This window comes from Bactrocera oleae, chromosome 5 (assembly GCF_042242935.1).
Source record: "Bactrocera oleae isolate idBacOlea1 chromosome 5, idBacOlea1, whole genome shotgun sequence".
In the NCBI taxonomy this organism is placed as follows: Eukaryota; Metazoa; Arthropoda; class Insecta; order Diptera; family Tephritidae; genus Bactrocera; species Bactrocera oleae.
The window spans coordinates 2,057,493-2,076,801 of record NC_091539.1 but is presented as its reverse complement, the minus strand read 5'-3'; the positions used below and the strand labels follow the sequence as shown (position 1 = coordinate 2,076,801).

The window sequence follows — 19,309 nt, the reverse complement described above, 5'->3', positions numbered from 1 at the left end:
TGACTGCTATTAAAATTAAAATAAACTTAATTTTTAACTGTAAATTGTTGCTATGTGTTTCGTAATAATATTTTTATGGCTAAAATCTTTTTTTGTGCACACTCAATGCAGGTACAACTCTTGAAATGTTGATTTTTACACATTTTCATACCAGTCCTTTTTGTACTAGTTTGACACTAGTTGCGTTGTAACATAAAAAATACAGCTTTTAGCGTTTTTTTGAGCTAATAAGAAATATTAGACAACTTTATTACTGAAGTGACTATATTTTCGTAATTTTCCGTTTTTTACAGTTATCCAACTGAAGAATATTGCTTTGGTTAAAACGCGACTTTTAAGCACTAATATCCTAACTAGTTGTTTACAATATATTTTTTAGTTGCATTTTACTAGTAATAGTTTTAGCTAAATACTAAATACAAACTGAAAATATTTTTACAGCCTGAACAGTGTAATTAAGTGTGCCGAAAAGTTTGTAACACCCAGTAGCAAACGTCGAAGACGCTAAAAACTCTATTTAAAAAGTAAGGAAGTTCTAAGTACGGGTGTAACCGAACATTTTATACGCTATCAACTATATTTAACAAGTAAGGAAGTTCTAAGTTCGGGTGCAACCGAACATTTTATACTCTCGCAACTTGCAAGGATCAAAGCCCGGGAAATTACTTCAGGTGCTGGCACAATTTTATATTGAAGGAAGTATTGATCCGATGCAACCAATTTTTGACACAAAGACATACTGTTAACGAGAGTTTCATTTATTTATTTTATTATATGCATTTCAATTATTATCTTACATTTAAGTTTATATTAACTGTCTGTTCGCCTGTTTGTCCGCCTGTCTATATGTATGTGGTATGTATGTGAACTAGTCGCCTAGTTTTTGAGATATCGTGCTGATAGTTTACAGACATAATTTTCTCTACAAGTAGCTGCTCATTTGTGGGAATCGCCGATAACGCATCACTATATGAAATAGCTGGCATACAAAGTGATCGTTCAAAAACAAGTTCTTATACCGACAATTTTTTTATTTGACAATAATCTTCACAAAATTTGGCATAGATTATTTTTCAAGCCAATGCTGCAAACTAGAAAATGAAGATAAAGCTTTGTTTATAACCTTTTACGCTTTTAATCGCATTTCTTGCCTGTGTAGGGTAGTAGCTTCGTTGTTGCCGATGTTTACGTCTTTTTCTTGTTGGTGTATATCTTGGCTAGTCACTTTTCAAGTACTATCTAAATTAATTTAAATTAGTTAAGCAAATATTTTTATTTTTTAGAACAACAAATTTTCCAGTAAATGCGAAACAAATATTAAACACACACACACACACAAATGTATGCATATGTATGTGTGCAAGGTTTGCTTAGGCGAGTGCATATCATTTGCAGATAATACCGATTAAGTCTGTAGATATTAGCTACCTACGTAATTTAGCCTTATAAATTTAATTGCAAAATCAAAACACACACAAACATATACACACACAACCATACAGATACACTTGTTTAACAATTTTATGGCTACTCAACGGTAATGTGTAGTACATTTGAATATTTTGCTAAATAATTTTGTTCGCTGTTACTTTTTTTTATTCAATATACTTATATGAATGTATGTGTGTGTGTGTGTGTACTTTTAGCACATATTTGCAGTGGCTTTGATATCTGCTAGTGATTTAGGGCGCCCTGTTGTGCTTTCCACTTTCCACATACTCGTATCTTGGCTGTTGTTGTTGCTTGAAGATGACCTGAGCCAGACTAGCCGCTGGCGTCCAGGCATTTCGGTGCTAATTTTAGCTAACATTTTTAGCGTTTTAGCCATTATCATTAGTATATTTAGTTGCACATTTAAATAGAAATGTTTACAATAGCCTCACGCGCATAACTCAAGAATTTTATGGTTATTGCTGTTTAGCAGCAAAATATTGCCTTTCAAGCAAAAAAAATGCGCACGCATAATTAAAAAAGCACTTCTCCTTGTGCGGCACAGAAAAGTGAAAAAAGAAAGCGTTCAGCGTAATTTTCGTAATTAAAATTTTTTTCCCAAAAAAAAAACCAAAAAAAAAATGCAGTTAGGCGCTTTAAACGCACTCAGCGCACTAAAAGTGGCTTTTAATCATTTCAATTTGTTAAGGCTTGCGCGGGCGTCAACAAATTTGCGCATTTGTGGTTTAAATGGATTTTCATTAAATTCCACGCTGCGGCCGATTGTGTTGAACTTTATACCGGAAACGGTGTCTTTGGAATTTTATACAAATTATTTATTCTAATTATACTGTGCGTGTATGTATGTGTGCATGTGTGTTGGCTAAGTGAGCTACAGCCATACAGCAGCTTTAATTGAATTAAAATCATTTCAATTTATTGTCAGCTAAAAATAGCAAAGACTTGTTTGCGGCTTAAATGCAGCAGCATTATACAGCAGCAGAAGGAAAATAAGGAAATCAATAATGCTGTCACAGCGACTACTGTCAAAATATTTCCATATATTTTGATTGTGCTTGTGGTATTTTCGGCATAACTGTGCATGAAAGTGTGTTTTTTATATTTAAGCGGTTGCATGGGTTTCGTCGTGCAAAAAACGCTCTATTTTCAAAATTTTTTTTTCATATAAAAAATTTAATATTTTATGCAAACTTTTTAGCATACCGAAGATACATAAGTTTTCACTCGGAGACAAATGATTCTAATGCTATAAAATGTATATTCTATACATACATACAAGTATATGGTTTTTCAATGACCTATCAGCAGTTTTTTGTTTTAATCAAAAATATACCAAAATTTTAGTTATAACTAAACGTTTTGTTTAAAAACGTTAATTTTTGATTTTTTTTTTTAAATTATTTTGAAGTGCTGTCAATATTTTCTTGTGTATTATATTGTATATTGTGTAATTGTTTTTAAGTTTCATCTACGGAAAAGTACGAAATCAGCGCAGCAGTGAAGGAGTAAGGAGCGCCGTAGGAGAACGCGTGTAACTCCGTTCATGATTGACGGGTCCAAGCAAACGCAACGCACTCGGATTTTAATACGGCCGAGAACTGTCAACTCGGCAGCATTCCTCCAAATTACTTCAGCGATGTTTTCGGCCGCTACAACAACAACAACAGCGCGTGTAACTCGAAAAATATTTAATTTTTCACTTCAAAAATGTTACAGTGTATTCTTAACATATTTCTAAATATAACCTTAAAATTTGAAAGTAATTGAGAAAGTAGTTTAATATTTTTTTTACTATTAAATATTTATTACAAAGGAGCAGCAGGTTTATGTATGACGTCAGCTAGTATAAACTAACCTATGTTAGACAATTATACTCATAACTTCTATGTATGTATGGTATGTATATATATCAACAATAAGCCTTTATTTCAGCTGTCAATTTGATCAATTCGTGAAGATCACACAACTGAAAAGATTTCTTCCCTTTAAAATGCTTAGTAATAATTTAGAACAACATTTCTTTACTTAAGGTAATGATTTATGGCAAAAATAATAAGAACCAAAAATTTGCAACACTCACTAATGAATTGAAAAAATAGGCATATGACTCATTTTGGCTTAATATTTTCACGAGATGTATCCTTCATTTTCAATTTTTGACATAACCCATTTCCGGCTTTTTTAATTTTTTTAATAGCAATAAGATAATGTTTTGCATTACTACATTTTTAAAGCATATTTGCGTGCAAAGCCAAATTCTAGGCATGATATATTGTACATACATACATACATGTGTGTTTGTTTGTATGCTTGCGCTTGGAGAAGAGCAAGCGCTGGCAGCAGCCAAGTTATTAAGTCGTCTTTAGATTAATTCATTGTCGACGCATACAAACATACAAATGTAATGCAATGCAATGAAATTTCTTTTATTACAAAAGTTACCTTGCTGGCAGTAAAATAACAACAACAAACACATAAACATTTATAAATATTAATGTAAACGTTCTGCATAGCTATATACATACATACATACATATTAGTGTGGAGCGAAAAAAATAATTTTGTTTTGCTTAGGCTGACACCTGTAGATGATAAAAAAAGAAAATTTTGGCATCTAGAGGCGTGGCGTAAAGCAAATTTCGAGTTACAATTTTTTTGCACAAAAAAAGTTTTTTTTGGTTTAAACTTTTTACATTTACATAAAAATTACCGAATTTGACGGTTTTTAACTCCAAATTTATTTTAACGCTTAAGGAAAACATGTTGTCGTTTAAGACTTATTTTAAAACTCGAATGATGACCACAAAATTTTTTTTTAGTTCACAACTTTTAATTTGCCAGAAAAAGGACTTTCCATAGCTTCTCGAACACTTATCAAAAATTTTTTACGCAATAAAAATTTTAACTCAAAATTAACTTTAAAAAAGAGTGGGCCGCCTTTAGGTGTTAAAAAAAATTGTTTTTTTTTTTCCTCAAAAATTTTCTTTTTTTATAAACTACAAATTTTACACTTAGGCGAAGCAAAAAAAATAAAAAATTTCGCTCCACCCTAATACTTGTACATATATGCATTATTATTATTGGCAACGCGACGTTTTTTCTTTCTTGCTTTAATTGAAATGTACTTGAAATTTATGGGTTCACAAATAATGCAAAAAAAAGTTATTGCTTGCGAGCAGATGAAATGCAATTGAAGTTCATTGGCGACGCGGATTTTTTGGCTAAACATAAACAACGCTAGGATTACAGTAAGTTTGCCACATACATACAATATATGTATATAGAAACCTATTATATTAGAGATTATGAGGTAATAACCGGCGGAAATGGAAGTGGTGCGCTGAAATGTGCATCCAAAATAGTATACAACAAAAACAGTTTAAGGTAAAAAAACTTACGCACAAAAGTTAGCAAATTTTAAGTTTCGTTAACGTGTTTGTATGTGTTTATGTTTGCAAGTGTTTTTTTAAGTTTTTATATAATTAAAAAAAAAAAATTATTTATTTTTTAATCATTTAATTTTTGTTTTGGCGAATTATTTTACCAACTCTTTAGCTTAAGAACTTGTGAATTTCAAACAATCGATTTGAGAACATTCGCCAAATACTTGAAGCTGAACCGGCAAACAGTTTCGGAGATATGAGCGTATTTCTAAGAATTTCTTAATTTACTGTAATCGGCTGCCAAAACTTTGTAGGTATTTTCAAAGTCGGTAAGCAAAATTTCTCCGAAACGGCTACCGATCGGTCTAGCTTTTGGCACTGCCTTCTTAGATATTTTCGTCAAGTAATGAACGAAGAAATAATATTTTTGATAATAATTTCGATTCTTTCAGCCGCTCTGAAGTATAATTTTTTTTACAAAAAATGATATTTTTTTTTGGGAAATCGCCATTTTGTCAAAAAATCAAAATTATAATAAAAATTTTTTTTTTTGAAATTGATAACTTTGAACAGAAAATTCTGCCTCACAGCCAGACAACATTTTTCGGAGGTGCTCTTGGAAATCGGGTATCGGATCAAGAAGTACAACATTTTTCAAAATAAAACGCCGATTATTAAAGTACATGCAATTTTACAACTATAAATTTTTTTACCAAAAATTTTTTATTAAATAGAATATCGCTTTCAAAAAATTCACATAAAACGCGTTTTTTCTGACATGCAAGTGGATACAACCCCACAAGTTTTTCACGCAGTATATAATAAATTTTATAATTTTTAAAAACAAATGTGGCTTGTGTAAAGATTATACACATATGTACAAAAGTATATGTGTATGTATATACTTAGGTAGTCTTGTATTTATATAACATTAAAGCGCATACTTGTTTTTTTATTTTATTTTTTGTTTATTCAATATTTTAACAACTCTTTTCATCTAAATTATAAATAATGATTTCATAACTTTCCAAATCACTACAAATATGATTTTTTCAGCTTTTTATGACTTTCTCGCAGCTAGAGCACAGAGATACGTATAAGCGGTAATATTTAGATATCACGAGTAGTAAAACGTGTAGCAACGGCAGCCAAAGTACACATCATAAACCGATTTAAAACGTGAATGACAGTGAAAATAAAATAATAACAATATAAGTGCTAAGAAATTGCAGAAAAAACGCGCAAAAAAAAACATGCAAAATAAAGAACTAAAACAGTACAAAGAAGCAAAACTTTTTTGCGTACAAAGTGCAATAAAAAGTAATAAAAAAATATTTAAAAAAATGAAAATAAGAAAAAACGTAAAATTCGGTTGCGCCGAAGCTATAATATCCTACACAAATACAAAGGTTCCTTACACGAACTTGATTTCGTTCGTTCAATTTGTATGGCAGCTATATGCTATAGTAATCTGATCTGAACAATTTCTACGCAGAATATATTATTGCCTTAAAAAATAACTCATGCCAAATTTCGTAAAGATAACTCGTCAAATAAAAGAGTTTTTCATACAAGCGCTTGATTTCGTTCGTTTAGTTTGTATGGCAGCATTGTTGAAAAACGCTAATAACTTAAATTTCAGATCGATATCGCAAAAACTGAGAGACTAGCGCGCGCGTATATACAGACAGACAGACGGACAGACAGACGGGCATGGCTAAATCAACTCAGCCCATCATACTGATCATTTATGTATGTACATATATATTGATTTTATAGGGTCTTCGACGTTTCCTTCTGGGTATAAATTTATTTGTTTTTGTAGCAAATTTTAAAATAACTGCGCATACGTGTATGCATATGTATGTGTATGTATGTAGTTGGAAAACAATTTTAAAACCGCTTTACTCCTCCACAGCCGCTGCCGTTGACGTCTTTCGCCTTAAGTCCAGCAATAATCATAAAGAAATTAACTAAACACCAGCAGCAGCGAACGCAGCGGCATCAAATCTTGATTAATTAAGTTTTAGCATTAATAAAAGTGACAATTTGCTTTTCTGCCTTAATTTTGATAAACTTCCGAATAACAACATAAAATGGTGTGCGTATGTGCGTATGTGCGAATATGTGGTTGTGTGCGTGTGTGAAAAACAACATTGTTTTGTACAATAAAATAAGTAAATATAAATAAAATATTATGCACACACACATACACAAGCATATGAATAGATATGTTGATATGCACTCACAAACATTTGCCGACGCAGATGGAGCCGCGCTGACGTCATTCGGCCGCCACTGTGTTTGAGATAAAGCCGCTTTGACTAATTTTTATTGTTATCATTTGTTTGTGCTTTTGTTGCTGCGTATCTGTGAATATTGCACTTGCAGTCCCGTGAGTACGTTTCTGGTGCTACGCCTCCCTTGAGTATGCAGTTAATACTGGGGGTGGATATTTGTTTGCATCAAATTTTTTGTGAAGAAGAAGAAGAAGCGTAATTTCTATTTTTTTCGTCATGAAAAGCATGAATAACCAGCTAGCAGGTTGTGTAAATTTGGGGTTAAGCTAATAAGCTGCTATGCGGTTTTGGTGTTGATCACGTGCATAACGAAAGACGATCGTCTAATGCTGGAAACAGTCACCGACGCAAAACCGTAAAGCGCATCAGCTGATACGACCTATCTTATGAGAGCGCAAGGTAAATGAACACTCACCACCGCTTCTACCGTTCGCTTCTACAGATCGTACGGTAGGATATCCGTCAAAATTGGATTTTTCCCGTAGAAACAAGTGAGCAATCAGCTCTCTTGCAACGTAGGGTTGCCAGTCTCGATATTTTGTAGTAATTAAAAAATAAATTTGAATATTTTGAAATATTCTTAAATTTACTCAAAATCACAGTGAAATACATTTATTTATAAATAGGTAGACTCTTTTGCCATGATATCATCTCCCTTTCCCTCTCAACTACGCTCACTGCAAATAGCAAATATGAGCCTCAGAAACGATTTGACTCGATACGCTATTCGATCGTACATTATGTAAGATAGATGACAAACAGTTAGAACATAGCGCAGAAGTAAGAGCGAATAGTGAGGTTAAGGTTATTTATCGCACCTGAGTAGCTTACAAGACTGCTTCTGACTTAGTTTTGGTCAGATGTTGGAAGAAGTTTGAAAAAAATTTGTGCAAAATCTCTGAAGTTTATATTGGAAGTTTCTCAGCAATTACTAAGTAATGGTCATAACCTCATTAAAATGAAACTCGTTTAGTTAAAACCAAACTAGAAAAGAATTTGACTTAAGAAGCTGAGAGCACACCGGACCGAACTCTATATGCGTGCGTTTGTAGGGGTTGCCTAAACCTAAAAATGTATTTTTTTTTCATTAAAATGTAATTATACATTTTTTAGGAGACGCTCGTGTCACCAAGTTCCCAATTTATAACTTTCATACACATGCTGGATGGACATCTATTTTTAGCGCATACATCATGTGCCGCTGTCTGCTTTCTAGGAAGAACAGCGTGATTGGTGGCACACGGTGCGGGAATATTAGTAAAAAACAAATAAATAAGAGACTCAATAGAGAGAGAATGAAGGAATTTGTTTATTTGTTATTTGGTGAAATTCGCTAATTTGGATTGGTTGAATTTTTTTGTTAATCATTTCAGCTGACTTATACTTTCGAGCATATATACATACATATGTATATGACTCACGCTTGTTTATGCACATATTTCAATTAATCAATTGATTAAAATTTCTTTATTTACAGTTGCAATTATGCGCAATTGAGTCATGGCTGTGCGTTACCTCAGAAATTCGCCTTTTCAATAATAACGCCGTCGCATTAATCAATCTTAATTTTTGAGAAATATAAAGATCTACATACATATATAACAGAAACAACAACTTAGTAAAATGGAAAAAAAAATTGGAAAATGATCGAAGAACTCAATAAACGTCATTGAAAGTATTAAAAGCGTCACATGTGTCGTTTCTTGCAAGCATTCTTCTACATATCAAATATTTCATGCGTGAAATGCGAATTGCAAAATATTTGTATTTTCAGTGACGTCAAACTAGCAAAGAGCGCTGAGAAAGCCAAGACTGATTTAAAAGCAAAGAGTAGAGTTAGAGAGAGAGTTAATTTCAACAGAAACGAGAGAGCGTTGTACGTAATTCGCAATGTGCATGGAAATATGTCTTTACTGTAATTAAAACGAAATAAAAAAACCTTTTTTTTTGGTAAAAAACGAATATTAATTATTTTAGAGTGTGAGAGTGCGAAATGTTAAAACTCTAAAACGTGTCTGATTATTTATGAAATACTTTGCTGGTTTAGATTATGTAGAAATGTACATTTTGTAAGCAATAAATGTTAGAAAACAGTCTAAAAACACAAAAACCAAGATTTTTTTCATATTCCAAAATCATTTAAAGCCAGCATGTGTTTTATATTTCCAACTCAGAAAATATTATATATATGATACATATATAAATGTTATATATATGTATGTATGTATGCGGCTGTTTAACGATTTAAAAATACACGCCTGTGCGCACAGAGTTCAGAATAGAATATATAAAAACTGTTTTGCAAAAAAACACATAAAAAACAAACACAAAAAGTTAAAAAAAAAACACAGTTTTGCCAAAGAAAAATAAACGAAAATAAAATAGGCATTCTTGTTCGGCCTTCAGCACAAGCATTCGGCGCGTCCCTGTCCATATGACCGCGTGTCGTCTGACGTGCGATCAGCTGTACGCCGAACGTGCTCAGTGCGGCTGGTACGCTGCTTCTCACTCCCTTGCTATGCTACTCATTTGTCTAGTATGCGCTGGCATTTTCCGAATTGCAACGACTGCGTAGTGCGAAGTACAGGGAAATATGACATTTAGGCGCATTTGGCCTTGTCTGCAATGTTCAATGTGCCTTTAATGAGTGATCGATGTGCGAGTATATAGATACATACACACATAGGCATATAAATATATGTTTATAATGCCGATATTTTTTTTACTTTTTTGCGATTCTTCGTATTTTCAGCAATTATTATTTTCGCCAAAAAAGCCGAACGCAATGTGTGCGAAAGTACGCAAAAATTTATTGAGCAAAATATTCGTACATAGCAACAAAATAGATATATGCATACATACATATATATACATATGTATATTATTAAATTTGGCACATACAAGTAGTTAATACAAAAGCACTTTTTTGAGAATATTCGAAATTGTATTTGTATGAAAATAACGCCGCCCAAGTGGCTGTTATTGGGATCTGTACATGCTCCTACATACACACATGCATACAATATGAGCACATATGTACATACATACAAATGTTCGCGCGTCCAGCAAATTGTCGCTTGAAGTCACAGAAAGCGTCTGGGCGTTTGGTTCCAACAACTCTACATGCCTTAACTAAAAATAGATTTTAGCAGAGTGAACATAAAAAATAAAAATAAAAAATGAAATCGGTTGAAAAAAGAAGCAAATCTTGTTGACGTCAAAGCATAAGCGAGCTATTCAATAAATGAACTCAAATAAGAAATGAGTAATTTGATGGTGTGCCGTTGAAGACGTGTTGCGTGCAGCGGTAGTAGAGAGTACTAAATAAGCACACTCGCACAAGCGTACAATTCTAGCTATGGTGGCAATAAAATGGCTTTTAAAGTCTATAGATTCGAAGGAATTACTAAATGATATTAAAAAGTAATTAAAAATTATATTTAATTGCGATATTGAAATGTTTAAAAATTTGCGCGCTGCTGTTTTAGAGCTGTTTTGGTAGCGCGCTACTGAGCCAAGCGCAATGGGATACATGATGTGCAGCAATGTTTATGAGGAGGAGTAAGCAATTAAAAATATAAATTCTTTAATACGCCTCTTCAAAAGCTTCAAAGGCACGCTGTTGTAGCGGAAATATACAAAATTTATTTTTTCGAGTTGAAATTGAAATATTTGCGAATTCAATTCGAAATGAGCAATTAATGTGAAAAGTAACCGGGCGCGCTGTAGCGGCCCTGAATAACGTCAAATTGGAAATCGTTCTATTTTTCTTTACTTGCTTCTACTAAGCAGAGCTTCGCTCTTCAAGTCTGGCAAATGCTCTAACACAAAACGAGAGTCATCGCTCAGTCAGCGTATTCGAAAGATTTGGCTATCAGTGACTTTTTTCTCTTTACAAAACTGTGTGATTCGCTTCGTGGAACGCGCGATGAGTGCATTGATCCAATATTTGTATGTATAACAAGGAAAAGCGTTAACTTCGGTTGCACCGAAACTATAATACCCTACACATATACAAACGGTTGCTTAGAAGCGCTTGATGCCGATCATTCAGCTTGTATGACAGCAATATGCTATAGTAATTCGATCTGAACAATTTCTTCGGCGATTCTTTTATTGCCTTAGATAATGATCCGTTCCAAATTTCATGAAAATATCTCGTCAAATGAAAAAGTTTTCCGTACAAGAACTTGCTTCCGATTGCTCAGTTTGTATGGCAGCTATATGCTCCACTGATCCGATTCGAACAATTTCTTCGAAGATTCCATTATTATCTTAAATAATGATTCGTTCCAAATTTCGGTAGGATATCTCTTTAAATGAAAAAGTTTTGCATACAAGAACTTGATTCTATAGTTATCCGATATCGGCCATTCCGACAAATGAGCAGCTTCTTGGTGAGAAAAGATGATACGCGAAATTTAAGTTCGATATCTCAAAAACTGAAATACTAGTTGCGCCTTTACAACCAGACGGACAGGCAGACAGACAGAGGCACGCCTAAATCTAGTCAGCTCAACATGCTGATCATTTATGTATATATTTTATAGGGTCTCCGACGTTTGCTTCTGGGTGTAACAAACTTCTTGGCAAACTTAATATACCCTATACAGGGTATAAAAAACGCCAGCAGACCTTTTGTGTCGTCAACAAGCAGCTGCCAAACAACCACTGATTGATTGGGTATTACAAGTATGTAACTCATATAAGCAAATGGTTTTCACGAAGCGCCTATTTTCCTAAGGCTATAGACTAATTTTTTTTTTTATAAAATGTGTAAGCAACTTATTTCACATTTTTCGTTCTTTAAGATTTGTAAATGCACGGCAAGCGCGAAAAAGCTGTCAATATAAACTTGGAAAATTCCAATCAAGCAATGCTCAGTTTTGCAGTTGCTCCATTATTTTTATAAATAGTCGAACATACTAAGTATGTATGTACATATCAATACCAATATACATATATATATATATACATATGAGTATTTACTGTGTAGCAGGCAACATTTTTCGCATTCATTACTTTAAGCAGATTTTTTGCAATAGTCGGCAAATATGTACACATTAAAAAACTTTTGCCCCAAAAACGGTTTTTGCAGATCACGCAAAGTCTCGCCATTGACCACTAACAATCGCATGCATATCGGGTGAAAGTTGTGACGCACAAACCGCAAATAATGCCGCGACCGAAGACTGGCAGTTTTTTAATAAATTGTATTTTTTTTTGCATGCTTCTAGCTGCTAAAGGCGAAAATATGAAATCAATTTGCTACTTGTTTTTCTTTGTGCTCGCTCTCTTCATCAACGTTAAAATAGATACTCGCCGGCAGTCATCATGCGCCGCCACTCAGACAGACATTTATGGTTGAAAAATTTGTTTATTTAATTTTCGAAAATGAATTATGGCCGTAATATACTAGCGGCAAATAGCTGGCCACATACATATATTGTGAATATATATACGCGCTTGAATCTATGCATATTGGCTTGTCTGTTAAACGCGTTGACATGAGAGCAAACAAGAACAGCATAGCTAAAAAAAATCAGTTCAAAATTTCAGCAAACTTGCTACGCTTGCCAACGCTTCATACACATTGTGCACAATTCACAAGTTTGTGGGCTACTGTTGAAACTTTTGCTAAATTATGCACAAAACTAGCATGTTTCTGTTTATCTGTACATATTAACAGATAATGAAGATTAAAATACTGACAGATTAAATATTTGAGCGCATGAAAATTACTACGCCGCAAGCAATTAATAAATACAATAAATAAATAAATAAATAAACAAGAGTTTTGCTGTTTTGCTGTACGAAAAGTGGTAAAGTGCGTTCAAAACGCCAGTACCTATGGCCTGGCAGCGACACTCAAGCTGCCTGTCTGCGCTCAAAAGTAGTTGGATGAGCGTGCGCTTGTGTATTTTTGCGCTTGTGTACGTGACATGCCAAGCGCTGCGGCAACAACAAAACACATGTCAACAGATAAGCAATAATTACAGTTGAAATTTTACAACCAAAATGGCTGTCATACGTTGTATGTAAATATAAGCACGGCAAACGGAAGTAAGTGTGGTGAAAATGTTGTATACAGTGAACCCTGTGTTGTTATGCGCGTTTGTTGCTTGCGTTTCAACCGGTGTTTTTTCTATAATTTGTTAGTGAACGCAGTTTTCTTTTTTGTATTTATTTTGCAACATTTCGGCGCTTTTCTTCTTTTTAGATTTTAAATAACTTTCGTCTGTATATACGTGAAGTAGTCGCACAGTTTTTAAGATGTTGAACTGAAATTTTGCACGCAACCTTCTCTCCAAAAAAAGTTGCTCATTTGTCGACACCGAAAATCTAATATCGGGCCACTATACATATAACTTTCATACAAATCGACGGATTAAAATCAAACCCGTGTATGGAAAACTTGTATAGTTGACAATATAGCTTTACGAAATTTTACACAGACTATTATCCAGTATAACTCTACAATTTCCGAGCATATTGTTTTTAGCGGACTCTTATAGCTTATAGCTTTCATACAAATCGATCCATCAAAGTCAAATCCTTGTATGGAAAACTTTTTTATTTAAGAAGATAACTTCACGAAATTCGGCATGGATTATTATGCCCAAGGCTACGCTATAGTCAGCGCAGTTTCGGGCCACTATAGCATATAGCTGCCATACAAACTGATCAATCAAAATCAAGCTCAAGGTCTTTTTATACCCTTTAAGGTATAAGAATTGCAGCTGTGAGCGGTATTCAGGCCTTCGGTGCGGCCGAAGTTAACATTTTTTTATATTTTTTTTATTTACATTCTGTAATGTAAATTAGCAGCAAGTAAATCATCATTAACATAGCAGCGGCAATCTGAGTTGGCATATTTATAGACACGAATATTTGTAAACAAACGCAACTAATTGCTTTTTACTCTACTCGCGGCGAAAACAAATGTAAATGGGCAATAAAAATCGAAAGTAAACAATGCTAACGCATAGCAAAATCAAACGAAGCACTAGCACAAGAGCGGTGATAAAATTGCACGCGTGAAAATAGAACAAAAAAGAAATGTAAAAATTGTTGTGGTAATATAAAAGTAAATAAAAAGCCATATAATACAGAAATTAAAGCAAACTCATATGTGTGTGTGTATATTTGCGCGAATTAGCGCACTTGCGCGGTGTGCGCGGTAAATTGCTCAGCGGCTCTTCGATTGCCAGTTGACCGGCGTGCGTGTCTACAGCGCAGGCGATGATTCTTATAGAAATCTTGTTGCTGCGCGTACAACGGCGTTTGAGACTGTTTGGTTACGTTTAAATTAATTTCAATTGATACACTTCGTAAGACAGTAGAAACAATATAAATATATGCAACAACAATAACAACAACGCAGCGGTCACGGTTTTATTGATAGGCACACAGACGCCCCAGCGAACCGCTTCGAACTCGTTGCAACCGATTTGCGGCCAGTTTAATCCCAGACAATGATTTTCCATTTAAATATTTATAGCATATTTGCAAATATAGCGCGATTTGCGCCGCTGTAACACCCTATTACAATTATTGTATATTTTTATTCGTTATAAAGCGAAATTGCTGTGAAAAAATGCAGCTGACAGCTTATTTCATTATGGTCGTATGTACAACAATACCTGCTACACCAATACAGTCAACGACGTCACCAACAATTTCATTAACACTATTCATCACTTTTCAATTTGTTGCGACAACAGTCAAAACGGCACTTTAGCGCACTTGGCAGCGTTGTTTTTATGACAAAGATCATATGTCGTTATTTTCATTGATCTTTGAACACCACACTTACTTACATACATTTGTGTACATAACATGCTATGTATACTATACTATATATATATATGTATACTATAATATATATGTATATATATATATATTATTGCTTCTTATACATATATAATTTACGCTTATATATATTTTTCCACCAAATTGCACTTTTGAAACTTTGTTTCTTCACTTTTTGCTACATACCCTGATTTTTGGCTGCTCTCCGGCGTTTGCTAATGCAGTAGCGCCCAGCAAATAACCCTATATACTGTGGCGTATTGGCTTATATTGTGGAAACGATTTTTTCAGTACCATTTCTTTGTGGAACTGTACGAAATTTTGCAAAATAAAAAAAAACAAAAAAAAACACACGCACGCACGACGACCAACACGAATTTCGTATTGAAAATGTTCCACATTCGATAAAATCGCATAAATACGCATGTGTGTGTATGTGTGTGTGTGGCATTTTGTTTTGCTGGCATTCCTTTATACATTCTATGTATTATATAATATTGAAAATTGTACGATAGCATTGTTCCACAAAATATTCGCGGCAATTTTGAATGTGTTCCAAAACTGTGAACGAATACTGTAGCTGCGTAATTTTTTTTTCAGGTGGTAACAATGAAATGACATTTGGCGTATAGCATTAACATAATATTTAATTGTGTTGTAAAGTATGTTTAACGGGATGAGCATGTTTTTCATTGAATGAGGTTTTAAGTCTGATGCAGAATACCGAACCTTAGTAGTAGCATAGCTAAGTTTTCATCACTTGCTAACTAATACCTTTAAGGGATTACATGGGTTTCACGGCTTCAAAAAACAAAAAAAATGTATTGTCTGATTTAAAACTATAAAATCTCTAGAGTATTGTGCTAAATTCTCAAGTTGATACCAGTAATAGTTTTGGAGATACAGCTTTAAAAAGTTGCGCGCTCGAGGTCTGGTATATAGTCACTTAAAGCTTTAAACGCGTTTTTCTCGAAAGTGTGCTTTCAAAGTTGGTTGTCAAGATTTCTCGCGAACTACTCCACCGTTCTTAATGAAATTTTACACTTGTCTTTGAGCTATAATTTACAAGTTCTGGAACGAAGGATTATATTGTTCAATTACAATTATTTAAAAAACAAAAATTGTCGAGACATTTTCAACAAAATTTGTATGTTTTAGTAAAAACGTCTGCCAAAAATACAATTTCAACTTTATTTTTGTTTTTTCTCCATCCAATACCTAGTTACTGGTCTTAGTTCAAACACGTATTTTTTTTTTTTTTACTTTTGTTGATCCTGTCAGTTATTCTGTGGTCAATGCGGCAGCAACTTTTTTCTGAGGAACTGCCGCAAATGACGTCGTAATGACCGAGTACTGAATATTTTCTTTTGAAAATTTCACAAAATCTTTATCAAATATGTATCTTCGTCATAATAAAAAGTTTGAATAAAATATTTCATTTTTTATATGAAAAAAGAGTTATTGAAAATAGAGCATTTTTTGTTCGACAAAACCCATGTGACCCCTTTAACAGTCGACTTACTATACGATAATAAAGAAAACGTATAAATATATAAACCCCATCTGTAATGAAAAGAAGAAATATATAACAACAACAATAAGCAGAATGACGAACGCGCGCTTTACGTAGCGGAAAAGCGACACGGATTTTTATACGGTCAGGCACAGTCAGCTCGGCAGTATTTCACTAAATTACTTCTGGCATGTTTTCTGCGACTACAACAGCCACAGCTTTTCAGGGTTATAAAATGTATATAGTGAGTTATTAAGTTTTTTCCATTCAAATTTATTTTGTGGCGTGGTACCTAAAGTTTTGGATAACTCTGCAGCGTTGATGAAATTTAAAAGCGGCTTTTCAATATCAGAATCAGGAAAATTGCTCAAAGCTCAAAGGAAACAATCGTCGTTATAAAAGTCAACAAATTTATGGTATATTTAAGTATTCAAACCGCGAACCAAACGCCGTAACGCGCTTCGTTCGGTGGCGGCAGAAATAAATTTTAGAGAAGAAACTCACGTAAAAACATCTCTGGAGCAGGCTAAGAAAGGTTTTTAAAGAGCAAAATGCATTTTTATGGCTTGAATGAATTTTTGTTAGACTAAATAATTTGCTATACATATTATTTTACAAAATTTATCAAGTTGTAATTAACGCTACTAAACAAAAGGCGCACAGGCAAAGTCGCATGTGCAGTTCGCTTGACGGATGGAAGCGTATCACTTAGTTTGTTTATTGTTTTCGCGCGTATAAGCACGCACACATACCTACAGTAGCACAAACGGCGAAAAAAATATTTTTATGTAAATATGTAACATATGTATATATGTATGTATGTATGTATATTTGTTAATTTATTATATATATTTAAAAACTAAATAAATGTCACACACACACATACATTCAAACGCACATATTACTAAATATGCCTGTTAAGTACAATACATAAGTGCAAGCGTACATACACACACACACATACATGCAGCTAATGAGACGCGCTACAACGCAGTTGTAGTTACAAATGAAATTTAATGTAATTTATTTATCGTCGACAAAAGGAAAATATTTACATTTCAGCGTTCATTACAGTGAAATGTGATAAAGCAAAGCTGTGCGAGAGCGCGCGAGCAACAGGTTGTTGACGCACGGCTGGCGTTTGACGGTTGACGGCTGACAGTTGAGCGACTGCTGCGCTGGCAAAGCACAACGCGCCAGCGTCGCGGTGCAACATGGCGTATGAGTAACAAAAGCGTTTGTTGATAGTCAAAGTGGAGAGTTTTCGTTTGCTACAAATACATGCGTATTTTTTCTGCTTCCTTATTTACACACATACATATGTACATATATTAGTTAGAGTTTGGCATGCAAAGCGTGGAAGTGTGGCAGCGTAAATATATTTGCTTGCTTGTAAGGCCGTGTGGGCGTAAATTTGCATGCAAATATTAGCTCTTTATGCTATGTTTGCATGCATATATGTATATGTGTGTGCGCGCTTGTCAGTCAAACTGTCTGCGCTGGCAACATTGGCTTATCCTTCACTTTCAAGTTATCGCTACAGCAGTGGCGCCAGTTAAATAGTGACTCAGTACACATACTAGCGTTTGTACGCTAACTGTGCTAACTCAGCAAATAATTTTTGTTTGCCTAAAACCGGCTTAAATGCAACAAAAAAAACATTATTCAAATATTTTCGATTTTTGTTTTTTGTTTTTATTTGCTTATCATAAACATATGCATATGTGTTTCAGCATGTATGCATGTGTGTTTGTGCCACATTAGGGCACCCGCCATACGCTTTTGTGCACCTACCTTTTGGATAGTTCAGTTTGACAATCCACAGCGTGTAGTCGCCGCTAGCGAGCAGGTAGCAGTGGCTGTGCTTTTGTTGTACTTGTCGCACGCAAGTGGCGTGGCTGCAGCCGTTGACGGCGTCGTCGTCGTTGGCGTTGTCGTTAACTTGCAGTCGGCAGTTATGCGTCTCATAAATGCCACTGTCCAGTGTTTCCATTCAAAAAAGTATATCGACAGCGTCGCTCGTCAATTGCCGACGTTGCTCGTACGTTTGTTGCTTGTGCTGATGTGGCGTGGTTGTGGAAATCTTGACTTGGCGACAGCTAAGCGTGTCTGCAACTGCTCGCGTATATTGTAAACTTGCGTGTAGCAACAATAACAATAGAAAAAAAAAATTTAAAAAATAACTAGCTGTCGCTTACGTGCGTAATAGCTGAAGTCCAAACGAATGCGCGCTGTACCGAACGACGTCAAAGCGTTTTATGCTGCTGATTGAGTTCGCGTTCTTTTCTTTAGCAATTTAACGCTGTTGATTGTACAAGTAATCGCAACAAAAAAATTGTGCTCCTCTTTTACTTTTATTGTGTGGCATTAACTATTGTATTTGCTTGATTGTGACATTTATTGTTTGTGTGTTTTTATTATGTGTTGCTTCGTTGTCGTTTTGTCTTTTTTGTGTGGCTTCTAACTTAGCTGTTTTTGGCGTACTTCCGTTAAGTTGGAAATTAATCAAGCGAATTCATATACATTTATGTATGTATGTATGTATGTGTGTATGTATTTGTTGCAATCAGGGATATTATCATGTAAGTCGTCGGATATATTACGTAATGTAGCATAGATGAAATACTTCTGTTGCTTGCATTTAACTTTTCTTTTGCTTGCAACTTGTTACAACTTTTTATTTGAGTTGCTTATTAGTTTTTTCAAATAATTTTTTTTTATTTGTTTTCTTAGCAGTTTTTTATTTAAAAGTCAATATTTCAATATTGTAAAAAAATGTTAAAGCTCATTCTAACGTTTCATAGATTTAGTTAGTATATTTAAATAATTTTTAAATACGTTTTAATTTT

General features: G+C 34.0%; 1 long non-coding RNA gene across 1 annotated transcript; it reads right to left on the bottom strand.

The window, feature by feature from the left end:
- Nucleotides 1-59: 59 nt before the first annotated feature.
- Nucleotides 60-19,262, bottom strand: LOC138857561 (uncharacterized). The gene is made up of 4 exons (XR_011396682.1): nucleotides 18,255-19,262; nucleotides 1,152-1,239; nucleotides 798-1,091; nucleotides 60-739 (listed from the first exon to the last, which is right to left on the bottom strand). It is a non-coding gene; the product is annotated as an uncharacterized lncRNA (long non-coding RNA).
- Between the last annotated feature and the right edge of the window lie 47 nt (nucleotides 19,263-19,309).